A 14285-nucleotide genomic window follows, 5' to 3' on the forward strand; every position below is an offset into this window, starting at 1 on the left:
ACCAGGCGTCTGTGAGGAGGGAGCACTATTATACAGTAATGTCAGGACCAGGCGTCTGGCAGGAGGGAGCACTATTATACAGTAATGTCAGGACCAGGCATCCGGCAGGAGGGAGCACTATTATACAGTAATGTCAGGACCAAGCGTCTGGCAGGAGGGAGCACTATTATACAGTAATGTCAGGACCAGGCGTCTGTGAGGAGGGAGCACTATTATACAGTAATGTCAGGACCAGGCGTCTGGCAGGAGGGAGCACTATTATACAGTAATGTCAGGACCAGACGTCTGGCAGGAGGGAGCACTATTATACAGTAATGTCAGGACCAGGCGTCTGGCAGGAGGGAGCACTATTATACAGTAATGTCAGGACCAGGCGTCCGGCAGGAGGGAGCACTATTATACAGTAATGTCAGGACCAGGCATCCGGCAGGAGGGAGCACTATTATACAGTAATGTCAGGACCAGGCGTCTGGCAGGAGGGAGCACTATTATACAGTAATGTCAGGACCAGGCGTCTGGCAGGAGGGAGCACTATTATACAGTAATGTCAGGACCAGGCGTCTGTGAGGAGGGAGCACTATTATACAGTAATGCCAGGACCAGACGTCTGGCAGGAGGGAGCACTATTATACAGTAATGTCAGGACCAGGCGTCTGGCAGGAGGGAGCACTATTATACAGTAATGTCAGGACCAGGCGTCTGGCAGGAGGGAACACTATTGTACAGTAATGTCAGGACCAGACGCTGTGAGGAGGGAGCACTATTATACAGTAATGTCAGGACCAAGCGTCTGTGAGGAGGGAGCACTATTATACAGTAATGTCAGGACCAGGCGTCTGTCAGGAGGGAGCACTATTATACAGTAATGTCAGGACCAGGCGTCTGTGAGGAGGGAGCACTATTATACAGTAATGTCAGGACCAGGCGTCTGTGAGGAGGGAGCACTATTATACAGTAATGTCAGGACCAGGCGTCTGTCAGGAGGGAGCACTATTATACAGTAATGTCAGGACCAGGCGTCTGGCAGGAGGGAGCACTATTATACAGTAATGTCAGGACCAGGCGTCTGTCAGGAGGGAGCACTATTATACAGTAATGTCAGGACCAGGCGTCTGGCAGGAGGGAGCACTATTATACAGTAATGTCAGGACCAGGCGTCTGTCAGGAGGGAGCACTATTATACAGTAATGTCAGGACCAGGCGTCTGGCAGGAGGGAGCACTATTATACAGAAATGTCAGGACCAGGCGTCTGGCAGGAGGGAGCACTATTATACAGTAATGTCAGGACCAGGCGTCTGTCAGGAGGGAGCACTATTATACAGTAATGTCAGGACCAGGCGTCTGTGAGGAGGGAGCACTATTATACAGTAATGTCAGGACCAGGCGTCTGTGAGGAGGGAGCACTATTATACAGTAATGTCAGGACCAGGCGTCTGGCAGGAGGGAGCACTATTATACAGTAATGTCAGGACCAGGCGTCTGGCAGGAGGGAGCACTATTATACAGTAATGTCAGGACCAGGCGTCTGGCAGGAGGGAGCACTATTATACAGTAATGTCAGGACCAGGCGTCTGTCAGGAGGGAGCACTATTATACAGTAATGTCAGGACCAAGCGTCTGTGAGGAGGGAGCACTATTATACAGTAATGTCAGGACCAGGCGTCTGTGAGGAGGGAGCACTATTATACAGTAATGTCAGGACCAGGCGTCTGTCAGGAGGGAGCACTATTATACAGTAATGTCAGGACCAGGCGTCTGGCAGGAGGGAGCACTATTATACAGTAATGTCAGGACCAGGCGTCTGTCAGGAGGGAGCACTATTATACAGTAATGTCAGGACCAGGCGTCTGGCAGGAGGGAGCACTATTATACAGAAATGTCAGGACCAGGCGTCTGGCAGGAGGGAGCACTATTATACAGTAATGTCAGGACCAGGCGTCTGTCAGGAGGGAGCACTATTATACAGTAATGTCAGGACCAGGCGTCTGTGAGGAGGGAGCACTATTATACAGTAATGTCAGGACCAGGCGTCTGGCAGGAGGGAGCACTATTATACAGTAATGTCAGGACCAGGCATCCGGCAGGAGGGAGCACTATTATACAGTAATGTCAGGACCAAGCGTCTGGCAGGAGGGAGCACTATTATACAGTAATGTCAGGACCAGGCGTCTGTGAGGAGGGAGCACTATTATACAGTAATGTCAGGACCAGGCGTCTGGCAGGAGGGAGCACTATTATACAGTAATGTCAGGACCAGACGTCTGGCAGGAGGGAGCACTATTATACAGTAATGTCAGGACCAGGCGTCTGGCAGGAGGGAGCACTATTATACAGTAATGTCAGGACCAGGCGTCCGGCAGGAGGGAGCACTATTATACAGTAATGTCAGGACCAGGCGTCTGGCAGGAGGGAGCACTATTATACAGTAATGTTATACAGTAATGTCAGGACCAGGCGTCTGTCAGTCTGTCACTATTATACAGTCTGTCCATGTCCTTCAGAGCAGTAATCACCTGATACTGACTTTGCTGTATGAAAACTTCTAGGCAGAGACTATAGATCCTGCTGAGGACGCCCATGTACTCTGCAGGTCACATTGTGTGTTTCACGCTCCACATCCATTGTTGGAATACTATTATTTCACCTATTCACAACTTCATAAAGGAGCTAAAGGTGTCAAACTGAAAGAAGCGCGAAGAACGATCCCCTGACAGCTCAGGATCACATCACCACATATAACTGCAGGGTGAGAAAATTATATTTCTGTTTCTGCCCAAAGCTTCCCTTAAAAATCTCTAAAAGAGAATCTCCAACTTATTTTTCCAGTTACTCTTCATTATGGTACCAAACTCTATATTTACTTCATTGGCCACGTTCACACAATGTAGAAAATTTACTTTGATGATTTGGTCACAAATATTCAACAAACCATGATGCAATCCGCAGGGGTTACATATTCTGCACCACAAATCCTGACTGTGTGAACATAATTGATCTTATGCTGAGGGTCCCAGTGGTCGGACTGGTTCTGATACTGATGTACAAACTCAGGATCATTAGCTGTGAAGAGCCGCAATGTACAGAACTGGAGAGTGTGTCGACATTTCTCGCGGGGCTAGCAGTGAGCTCATTCAGGTCGCCGCAGTTCATTGGGCGGCTTCAGTGACCTGCGGTAACCATAATGATGTCACCGCAGGTCAGTGAAGCTGCTCTCTGACGCTCATTGTCTCCTGAATGCCAGGCTGAACGGTTGCATCATCCCACTACTCATCAAGGCATCCAGATGAAGATGGATTATGGTGTAGGAGAAATGGAGTATCCTTGGACATGGGAGGAATATGATTTTTTTTTATTTTTAAATTTACACTAATAAATAGGTAAAAGAGGGTGGGCAGTGTTTATTCCAAATAAAGGACATTATTCTGGCTGTGTCTTTATTACAACCTTACCATGGGGTTATTTAATGGGGGCATCTTACAGACACCTCTCCATTACTAACCCCTGGGCTTGATTTCAGAGGCCATCCCTTTTCTCTGTACACTCCTTACTATTTATGTGTGATCTGTAGACCGGCTCCATCCCTATTCTATATACATTCCTTACTATATATGTGTGATCTGTATACAGGCTCCATCACTATTCTATATACACTCCTTACTACATATGAGTATCTGTATACAGGCTCCATCCCTATCCTATATACATTCCTTACTACATATGAGTATCTGTATACAGGCTCCATCCCTATTCTATATACACTCCTTACTACATATGTGTGTTCTGGGTACAGGCTCCATCCAGGTCCTATAAACTCCTTACTATATACAGATGCTTCTCACAAAATTAGAATATCATCCAAAAGTTAATTTCAGTTCTTCAATACAAAAAGTGAACTCCTATATTATATAGAGTCATTACAAACAGAGTGATCTATTTCAAGTGTTTATTTCTGTTAATGTTGATGATTATGGCTTACAGCCAATGAAAACCCAAAAGTCATTATCTCAGTATATTAGAATTTTTAATATAAAACACCTGCAAAAGCTACCTAAGCGTTTGAAAAGGTTCCTTAGTCTGCAGTAGGCTCCACAATCATGGGGAAGACTGCTGACTTGACAGATGTCCAGAAGGCAGTCACTGACACACTCCACAAAGAGGGTAAGCCACAAAAGGTCATTGCTAAAGAAGCTGGCTGTTCACAGAGTACTGTATCCTGCATATTAATGGAAAGTTGAGTGGAAGGAGAAAGTGTGGTAGAAATAGGTACACAAGCAACCAGGATAACCACAGCCTTGAAAGGATTGTTAAGAAAAGGCCATTCAAAAATTTGGGGGAGATTCACAAGCAGCGGACTGCTGCTGGAGTCATTGCTTCATGAGCCACCACACACAGACGTATCCAGAACATGGGCTACAAGTGTCACATTCCTTGTGTCAAGCCAGAAGCATCTTACCTGGGCCAAGGAGAAAAAAAACTGGACTGTTGCTCAGTGGTCCAAGGTTTTGTTTTCAGATGAAAGTAAATTTTGCATTTCATTTGGAAATCAAGGTCCCAGAGTCTGGAGGAAGAGTGGAGAGGCCACAATCCAAGCTGCTTGAAGTCTAGTGTGAAGTTTCCACAGTCAGTGAAGGTTTGGGGAGCCATGTCATCTGCTGGTGTAAGTCCATTTTGTTTTAAGAAGACCAAAGTCAGCGCAGCCGTCTACCAGGGAATTTTAGAGCACTTCATACTTCCTTCTGCCGACAAGCTTTTTGGAGATGGAAATTGAATTCTCCAGCAGGACTTGGCACCTATCCACACTGCCAAAGTACCAATACCTGGTTTAAAAACAGCAGTATCACTGTGCTTGATTGGCAGCAAACTCGCCTGACCTTAACCCCATAGAGAATCTATGGTGTATTGTGAAGAGAAAGATGAGACACCAGACTCAACAATACAGATGAGCTGAAGGCTGCTATCAAAGCAACGTGGGCTTCCATAACACCTCAGCAGTGCCACAGGCTGATCGCCTCCATGCCACGCTGTATTGATGCAGTAATTGATGCAAAAGGATCCCCGACCAAGTATTGAGTGCATTTACTGAACATACATTTCAGTAGGCCAACATTTCGGATTTTAAAATAATTTTTCAAGCTGGTATTGTAAAGTATTCTAATTTACTGAGATAATGACTTTTGGTTTTTCATTGGCTATAAGCCATAATCATCAACATTAACAGAAATAAACACTTGAAATAGATCACTCTGTTTGTAATGACTCTATATAATACATGAGTTTCACGTTTTGTATTGAAGAACTGAAATAAAATAACTTTTTGATGATATTCTAATTTTGTGAGAAGCATCTGTATGTGTGATCTGTATATAGGCTCCATCCCTGTCCTATATACACTCCATACTATACATGTGAGATTTGGGAATAGGCCACATTCCTGTCCTATATACACTCCTTATTATATATGTGTGATCTGTACACAGGCCCCATCCCTGTCCTACATACTCTCCTTACTATATATGTGTGATTTGGGTACAGGCTCCATCCCTGTCCTATATACTCTCCTTACTATATATGTGTTATCAGGGCACAGGCTCCATCCCTGTCCTATATACTCTCCTTACTATATATGTGTGATCTGGGTATAGGCTCCATCCCTGTCCTATATATTCTCCTTACTATATATGTGTGATCTGGGTACAGGCTCCATCCCTGTCCTATATACTCTCCTTACTATATATGTGTGATCTGGGTACAGGCTCCATCCCTGTCCTATATACTCTCCTTACTATATATATGTGTGATCTGGGTATAGGCTCCATCCCTGTCCTATATACTCTCCTTACTATATATGTGTGATCTGGGTACAGGCTCCATCCCTGTCCTATATACTCTCCTTACTATATATATGTGTGATCTGGGTATAGGCTCCATCCCTGTCCTATATACTCTCCTTACTATATATGTGTGATCTGGGTACAGGCTCCATCCCTGTCCTATATACTCTCCTTACTATATATATGTGTGATCTGGGTATAGGCTCCATCCCTGTCCTATATACTCTCCTTACTATATATGTGTGATCTGGGTACAGGCTCCATCCCTGTCCTATATACTCTCCTTACTATATATGTGTGATCTGGGTATAGGCTCCATCCCTGTCCTATATACTCTCCTTACTATACATTTGAGATCTGGGAATAGGCCCCATCCCGGTCCTACATACTCTCCTTACTATATATGTGTGATCCGAGTACAGGCCCCATCCCTGTCCTATATACTCTCCTTACTATATACAGTAAAGACCAAAAGTTTGGACACATCTTGTCGTTTAAAGATTTTTCTGTATTTTCATGACTATGAAAATTGTAAGTTCACACTGAAGGCATCAAAACTATCAATTAACACATGTGGAATTATATACTTAACAAAAAAGTGTGAAACAACTGAAATTATGTCTTATATTCTAGGTCTTTCAAAGTAGCCACCTTTTGCTTTGATGAATGCTTTGCACACTCTTGGCATTCTCTTGATGAGCTTCAAGAGGTATCCAAACAGTCAATAGTGGCGCACTCACTCAATATTGGTGCCAAAAGGAAAAAATAGTCATATATTAGAGAAAATAACCACACTACCTCCCATCATTAGACACATGCCGACTGCGGACACAGCTACAGCGATATTATAAGTGTGAGCCGGACGGCTCTTGGCATACCTTGGCTACTACTCCCTGTGTAAAGAGTTCCTTGAGAAAGGCAAAAAATTGCCGAAACGTTGGATGATTTTTGATGTCTATTATTCCTGTATATCAGCTGAGTGTTGAAGATAAATGAATAAAAATATCTCTTTTTCAAAGAAACAATTGAACAATTGAGCTTCAAGAGGCAGTCACCGGGAATGGTCTTCCAATAATCTTGAAGGAGTTCCCAGAGATGCTTAGCACTTATTGGCTCTTCTGCGGTCCAGCTCACCCCAAACCATCTCGATTAGGTTCAGGTCTTGTGACTCTGGAGGCCAGGTCATCTGGCGTAGCACCCCATCACTCTCCTTCTTGGTCAAATAGCCCTTACACAGCTTGGAGGTGTGTTTGGGTTCATTGTCCTGTTGAAAAATAAATGATGGTCCAACTAAACGCAAACCGGATGGAATAGCATGCCGCTGCAAGATGCTGTGGTAGCCATGCTGGTTCAGTATGCCTTCAATTTTGAATAAATCCCCAACAGTGTCACCAGCAAAGCACCCTCACACCATCACACCTCCTCCTCCATGCTTCACGATGGGAACCAGGCACGTAGAGTCCATCCGTTCACCTTTTCTGCGTCGCACAAAGACACGGTGGTTGGAACCAAAGATCTCAAATTTGGACTCATCAGACCAAAGCACAGATTTCCACTGGTCTAATGTCCATTCCTTGTGTTCTTTAGCCCAAACAAGTCTCTTCTGCTTGTTGCCTGTCCTTACCAGTGGTTTCCTAGCAGCTATTTTACCATGAAGGCCTGCTGCACAAAGTCTCCTCTTAACAGTTGTTGTAGAGATGTGTCTGCTGCTAGAACTCTGTGTGGCATTGATCTGGTCTCTAATCTGAGCTGCTGTTAACCTGCAATTTCTGAGGCTGGTGACTCGGATAAACTTATCCTCAGAAGCAGAGGTGACTCTTGGTCTTCCTTTCCTGGGGCGGTCCTCATCTGAGCCAGTTTCTTTGTAGCGCTTGATGGTTTTTGCCACTGCACTTGGGGACACTTTCAAAGTTTGCCCAATTTTTCAGACTGACTGACCTTCATTTCTTAAAGTAATGATGGCCACTCATTTTTCTTTACTTAGCTGCTTTTTTCTTGCCATAATACAAATTCTAACAGTCTATTCAGTAGGACTATCAGCTGTGTATCCACCAGACTTCTGCACAACACAACTGATGGTTCCAACTCCATTTATAAGGCAAGAAATCACACTTATTAAACCTCACACTGCACACCTGTGAAGTGAAAACCATTCCCGGTGACTACCTCTTGAAGCTCATCAAGAGAATGCCAAGAGTGTGCAAAACAGTCATCAAAGCAAAAGATGGCTACATTGAAGAACCTAGAATATAAGACATAATTTCAGTTCTTTCACACTTTTTTGTTAAATATATAATTCCACATGTCTTAATTCATAGTCTTGATGCATGTAGTGTGAATGTACAATTTTCATAGTCATGAAAATACAGAAAAATATTTAAATGAGAAGGTGTGTCCAAACTTTTGGTCTGTACTGTATGTGTGATCAGGGTACAGGCTCCATCCCTGTCCTATATACTCTCCTTACTATATACAGTGGGGCAAAAAAGTATTTAGTCAGTCAGCAATAGTGCAAGTTCCACCACGTAAAAAGATGATAGGCGTCTGTAATTTACATCATAGGTAGACCTCAACTATGGGAGACAAACTGAGAAAAAAAAATCCAGAAAATCACATTGTCTGTTTTTTTAACATTTTATTTGCATATTATGGTGGAAAATAAGTATTTGGTCAGAAACAAAATTTCATCTCAATACTTTGTAATATATCCTTTGTTGGCAATGACAGAGGTCAAACGTTTTCTGTAAGTCTTCACAAGGTTGCCACACACTGTTGTTGGTATGTTGGCCCATTCCTCCATGCAGATCTCCTCTAGAGCAGTGATGTTTTGGGCTTTTCGCTTGGCAACACGGACTTTCAACTCCCTCCAAAGGTTTTCTATAGGGTTGAGATCTGGAGACTGGCTAGGCCACTCCAGGACCTTGAAATGCTTCTTACGAAGCCACTCCTTCGTTGCCCTGGCGGTGTGCTTTGGATCATTGTCATGTTGAAAGACCCAGCCACGTTTCATCTTCAATGCCCTTGCTGATGGAAGGAGGTTTGCACTCAAAATCTCACGATACATGGCCCTATTCATTCTTTCATGTACCCGGATCAGTCGTCCTGGCCCCTTTGCAGAGAAACAGCCCCAAAGCATGATGTTTCCACCACCATGCTTTACAGTAGGTATGGCGTTTGATGGATGCAACTCAGTATTCTTTTTCCTCCAAACACGACAAGTTGTGTTTCTACCAAACAGTTCCAGTTTGGTTTCATCAGACCATAGGACATTCTCCCAAAACTCCTCTGGATCATCCAAATGCTCTCTAGCAAACTTCAGACGGGCCCGGACATGTACTGGCTTAAGCAGTGGGACACATCTGGCACTGCAGGATCTGAGTCCATGGTGGCGTAGTGTGTTACTTATGGTAGGCCTTGTTACATTGGTCCCAGCTCTCTGCAGTTCATTCACTAGGTCCCCCCGCGTGGTTCTGGGATTTTTGCTCACCGTTCTTGTGATCATTCTGACCCCACGGGGTGGAATTTTGCGTGGAGCCCCAGATCGAGGGAGATTATCAGTGGTCTTGTATGTCTTCCATTTTCTAATTATTGCTCCCACTGTTGATTTCTTCACTCCAAGCTGGTTGGCTATTGCAGATTCAGTCTTCCCAGCCTGGTGCAGGGCTACAATTTTGTTTCTGGTGTCCTTTGACAGCTCTTTGGTCTTCACCATAGTGGAGTTTGGAGTCAGACTGTTTGAGGGTGTGCACAGGTGTCTTTTTATACTGATAACAAGTTTAAACAGGTGCCATTACTACAGGTAATGAGTGGAGGAAAGAGGAGACTCTTAAAGAAGAAGTTACAGGTCTGTGAGAGACAGAAATCTTGATTGTTTGTTTCTGACCAAATACTTATTTTCCACCATAATATGCAAATAAAATGATAAAAAAAAACAGGCAATGTGATTTTCTGTTTTTTTTTTTTCAGTTTGTCTCCCATAGTTGAGGTCTACCTATGATGTAAATTACAGACGCCTCTCATCTTTTTAAGTGGTGGAACTTGCACTATTGCTGACTGACTAAATACTTTTTTGCCCCACTGTATATATATATATGTGTGTGATCTGGGTACAGGCCCCATCCCTGTCCTATATACTCTCCTTACTATATATATGTGTGATCTGGGTACAGGCCCCATCCCTGTCCTATATACTCTCCTTACTATATATGTGTGATCAGGGTACAGGCTCCATCCCTGTCCTATATACTCTCCTTACTATATACAGTTATATGAAAAAGTTTGGGCACCCCTATTAATCTTAAGCTTAATGTTTTATAAAAATTGTTTTTTTTTTTGCAACAGCTATTTCAGTTTCATATATCTAATAACTGTTGGACACAGTAATGTTTCTGCCTTGAAATGATGTTTATTGTACTAACAGAAAATGTGCAATCTGCATTCAAACTAAATTTGACAGGTGCATAAGTATGGGCACCCTTATCATTTTCTTGTTTTAAATACTCCTACCTACTTTTTACTGACTTACTAAAGCACTTTTTTTGTTTTCTAACCTCATTGAGCTTTGAACTTCATAGCCAGGTGTATGCTATCATGAGAAAAGTTACTTAAAGTGGCAACTTGCAAGTTGTTCTCCTGTTTGAATCTGCTCTGAAGAGTGGCATCATGGGCTCCTCAAAACAACTGTCTAATGATCTGAAAACAAAGACTATTCAACATAGTTGTTCAGGGGAAGGATACAAAAAGCTGTCTCAGAGATTTAACCTGTCAATTTCCACTGTGAGGAACATAATAAGGAAATGGAAGAACCCAGGTACAGTTCTTGTGAAGGCCAGAAGTGGCAGGCCAAGAAAAACATCAGAAAGGCAGAGAAGAAGAATGGTGAGATCACTCAAGGACAATCCTCAGACCACCTCCAGAGAGCTGCAGCATCAACTTGCTGCAGATGGTGTCACTGTGCATCGGTCAACTATACAACGCACTTTGCACAAGGAGAAGCTGCATGGGAGAGTGATGCGAAAGAAGCAGTTTCTGCAAGCACGCCACAAACAGAGTCGGCTGAGGTATGCAAAAGCACATTTGGAGAAGCCAATTTCTTTTTGGAAGAAGGTCCTGTGGACCGATGAAACCAAGATTGAGTTGTTTGGTCATACAAAAAGGCGTTATGCAACGGCGGCCAAAAAACACAGCATTCCAAGAAAAACTCTTGCTACCCACAGTAAAATTTGGTTGAGGTTCCATCATGCTTTGGGGCTGTGTGGCCAATGCCGGCACCGGGAATCTTGCTAAAGTTGAGGGACACATGGATTCATCTCAGTATCGGCAGATTCTTGACAATAAAGTTCATGAACCAGTGACAAAGTTGAAGTTACGCAGGGGATGGATCTTTCAGCAAGACAATGATTCAAAGCACCGCTCCAAATCTACTCAGGCTTTCATGCAGAGGAACAATTACACTGTTCTGGAATGGCCATCCCAGTCCCCAGACCTGAATATCATTGAACATCTGTGGGATCATTTGAAGAGGGCTGTCCATGCTCGGCGACCATCACACTTAACTGAACTGGAATTGTTTTGTAAAGAGGAATGGTCAAAAATACCTTCATCCAGGAACTCATTAAAAGCTACAGGAAGCGACTAGAGGCTGCTATTTTTGCAAAAGGAGGATCTACTAAATATAATGTCACTTTTCTGGTGGGGTGCCCATACTTAAGCACCTGTCAAATTTTGTTTGAATGCAGATTGCATATTTCCTGTTAGTACAATTAACCTCATTTCAAGGCAGAAACATTACTGTGTCCAACAGTTATTAAATATATATGAAACTGAAATAGCTGTTGCAAAAAAAAACAATTTTTATAAAACATTAAGCTTAAGATTAATAGGGGTGCCCAAACTTTTTCATATAACTGATGTGTGATCTGGGTACAGGCTCCATCCCTGTCCTATATACTCTCCTTACTATAAATGTGTGATCTGGGTACAGGCTCCATCCCTGTCCTATATACTCTCCTTACTATATATGTGTGATCTGGGTACAGGCCCCATCCCTGTCCTATATACTCTCCTTACTATATATGTGTGATCTGGATACAGGCTCCATCCCTGTCCTATATACTCTCCTTACTATTTATGTGTGATCTGGGTACAGGCTCCATCCCTGTCCTATATACTCTCCTTACTATATATGTGTGATCTGGGTACAGGCCCCATCCATGTCCTATATACTCTCCTTACTATATATGTGTGATCTGGGTACAGGCCTGTTGTGAATTCTGTTGTTGAACTCCCTCCAGTGGTCGTGAATGGTACTTCGGCGAGTTCTGTCCATGGGCTCCCTCTGGTGGCTGTGAGTGAAGCTGCTGGTTCTTAGGTTCCTTACACAGGTGACGTGGTTTATCCTTTGGCTGGCTGCTCTATTTAACTCCACTCAGATCGTTACTCCATGCCAGCTGTCAATGTTCCTGCATTGGTTCAGTTCGCTCTTGGATCTTTCTGGTGACCTGTCTTCTCCTGCAGAAGCTAAGTTCCTGATAGTTATTATTTGTTCATTGTTTCCTTGTCCAGCTGGTTATCATGATTTTGTCTTGCTAGCTGGAAGCTCTGGGATGCAGAGTGGCATCTCCGCACCGTTAGTCGGTGCGGAGGTCTTTTTGCACACTCTGCGTGGTCTTTTGTAGTTTTTTGTGCTGACCGCAAAGATACCTTTCCTATCCTCTGTCTATTTAGTAAGTCTGGCCTCCCTTTGCTGAAACCTGTTTCATTTCTGCGTTTGTGACTTTCATCTTTACTCACAGTCAATATATGTGGGGGGCTGCCTTTTCCTTTGGGGAATTTCTCTGAGGCAAGGTAGGCTTTATTTTCTATCTCTAGGGCTAGTTAGCTCTGAGGCTGTGAAGAGGCGTCTAGGGAGAGTCATGAACGCTCCACGGCTATTTCTAGTGTGTGTGATAGGATTAGGGCTTGCGGTCAGCAGAGCTCCCACATCCCAGAGCTCGTCCTGTGTGAGTTAAACTATCAGGTCGTGCCGGGTGCTCCTAACCACCAGGTCATAACACAGGCCCCATCCCTGTCCTATATACTCTTACTATATATGTGTGATCTGGGTACAGGCTCCATCCCTGTCCTATATACTCTCCTTACTATATATGTGTGATCTGGGTACAGGCTCCATCCCTGTCCTATATGCTCTCCTTACTATATATGTGTGATCTGGGTACAGGCTCCATCCCTGTCCTATATGCTCTCCTTACTATATATGTGTGATCTGGGTACAGGCTCCATCCCTGTCCTATATACTCTCCTTACTATATATGTGTGATCTGGGTACAGGCTCCATCCCTGTCCTATATACTCTCCTTACTATATATGTGTGATCTGGGTACAGGCCCCATCCCTGTCCTATATACTCTCCTTACTATATATGTGTGATCTGGGTACCGGCTCCATCCCTGTCCTATATACTCTCCTTACTATATATGTGTGATCTGGGTACAGGCCCCATCCATGTCCTATATACTCTCCTTACTACAAATGTGTGATCTGGGTACAGGCTCCATCCCTGTCCTATATACTCTCCTTACTATATATATGTGTGATCTGGGTACAGGCCCCATCCCTGTCCTATATACTCTCCTTACTATATATGTGTGATCTGGGTACCGGCTCCATCCCTGTCCTATATACTCTCCTTACTATATATGTGTGATCTGGGTACAGGCCCCATCCATGTCCTATATACTCTCCTTACTACAAATGTGTGATCTGGGTACAGGCTCCATCCCTGTCCTATATTCACTCTATTTTAACTAATGGAGGATGTAAAACCTCATGGTGAACAGCCTTGGTGGCCTCAAGAATGCTGTAATGGTAACGTCAATCAGGGGTGGGCACGGTGGTTAAGCACAGGAGTGAGGATAATGGGGTCATTGGTGCCCTGAAAGTTTAGTGGCTCTGCTTAAAAGGCCAACAGTGCGTGCCACCTCTTTATGGCTGTCTCTCCTGGTGCTGTATGTCAGACATCTGGGGATATCACAGTATTTGTGAATCCCAAAGTAGTAGCACTTCACCTGAATCCTACTGTGATTGTTTTAATCCTGTGATTTAAATAAAGCTGTGGCCATTTTGACAACCAAAATAAAGTGTTTTGTGTATTTATTCCAGTGTCTAGGTTTACTGTAGTTATAGTCGTTTTAAGATGGATTCGGAGTCCCTCACATATCCAAAAGTCATGTCCATGTGAATAACAGGAAGTAGGAGTCTAATATTAAGTCTAGTGGCCAAAATGGAATTTGCAAGATTTTTTTTTTTTTACATACAGTGAAAAGAACACCACGCCCCCCGAAGAAGCACTATCAGCAAAACGCGCGTCGGGGCCTCTGTCCGCATCTGGCGAATAGGTTGGTATCACTTTATATTTACTATTTGTCCCTCATCCCTGATCTCCTTTACCACAT

General features: G+C 43.7%; 2 protein-coding genes and 1 long non-coding RNA gene across 3 annotated transcripts in view; 2 read left to right on the forward strand and 1 right to left on the reverse strand.

The window, feature by feature from the left end:
• GDAP1 (ganglioside induced differentiation associated protein 1) overlaps window positions 1-14285 on the forward strand; it is a 440350-nt gene that overhangs the window by 98056 nt on the left and 328009 nt on the right. The window lies entirely within an intron of this gene.
• The window catches only part of JPH1 (junctophilin 1), a 176020-nt gene that overhangs the window by 46658 nt on the left and 115077 nt on the right, over window positions 1-14285 (reverse strand). The gene's annotated exons all lie outside the window — the stretch shown is intronic.
• Window positions 1-14285, forward strand: part of LOC138641465 (uncharacterized) — a 46979-nt gene that overhangs the window by 8001 nt on the left and 24693 nt on the right. Inside the window, exon 2 of the long non-coding RNA XR_011313859.1 lies at window positions 14150-14228. This is a non-coding gene — a long non-coding RNA (uncharacterized lncRNA). The remainder of the gene's footprint in view (window positions 1-14149; window positions 14229-14285) is intronic.

The sequence above is a fragment of the Ranitomeya imitator genome, chromosome 6, assembly GCF_032444005.1.
Source record: "Ranitomeya imitator isolate aRanImi1 chromosome 6, aRanImi1.pri, whole genome shotgun sequence".
Lineage (NCBI taxonomy): Eukaryota > Metazoa > Chordata > Amphibia > Anura > Dendrobatidae > Ranitomeya > Ranitomeya imitator.